Source organism: Penaeus japonicus, unplaced genomic scaffold (genome assembly GCF_977035675.1).
Source record: "Penaeus japonicus unplaced genomic scaffold, GWHDUDI00000001_assembly GWHDUDI00000033, whole genome shotgun sequence".
Lineage (NCBI taxonomy): Eukaryota > Metazoa > Arthropoda > Malacostraca > Decapoda > Penaeidae > Penaeus > Penaeus japonicus.
This window is the reverse complement of record NW_028234435.1, coordinates 11,982,590-11,983,522: the sequence shown is the minus strand read 5'-3', so window position 1 is coordinate 11,983,522 and position 933 is coordinate 11,982,590.

The window sequence follows — 933 nt, the reverse complement described above, 5'->3', positions numbered from 1 at the left end:
CGGAAGAGGTTTCACACGCAAGATATACTGCGTGTGTTTGTGTGTGCAACTTATTCATGGTTCATTGTGTGCACTAATGAAATATATATATGTTTTGAAGAAATCATATATATATATATTTTTTTTTTCCAATTACGAAGACTTCGGTGAATACACGGATTAACTTTGAGGGGTTCGGTACTTCCAACTAGATTAAGAACCAGTTCTGTATTAGTGCGACTTCCAAACCGGATAACTTTTCCTGGTCTTAGTTTTTTTTGTTTTTTTTTTGTTTGTTTGTTTGTTTTTTAACCCCGAGCGTCTCGTCTCGTTCATAGAATGATGCCATAACAAATATGAGGAGCCAAAGCCAGTGATTTCTTATTGGCCTTGCGAATTTTGACATCCTCTTCGCAAACAAAAAATATAGTGATCTTGATAACAGTTACATGTAGTTGGTCGTTAGTATAATAACGATCCATTCCATTGTAGATAAAGGTATAAATGAGACAGTAACTTCACAACGCAAGCGACGGAATTAACGCGTTTCAAGTAAATTTACTCGGGGATTGCGTGTAATTTTGATGATATAATTGAAAAGCATTATTCAATCTTTATCCACATTCGTCATCATGACCTCTGTTGATCCATTCGTAGGTTATTCCCAAGGACTTCTGCATCGCTGATTTCCATCAAGAACATAACCAAGATGTATTTTCGCCGATAGGTCACAGCCAGACCGTCACAATCAAATAATATCTTTCTTGTCTCTTCTCAATCTTCCTAATTCAGTCATGGGCCACTGACACAGTACTTACACACAGTCCGGTGGACACCTGACCAAAGAATGATTCGTCAAACAAACAAATCCAGGTAAATACTCACAGAACGTCCTTCGACCAGTGGAAATGTGAAATAAGTTTTCAGTAGCGGTAAGTAACGTTCCGTAGGTTT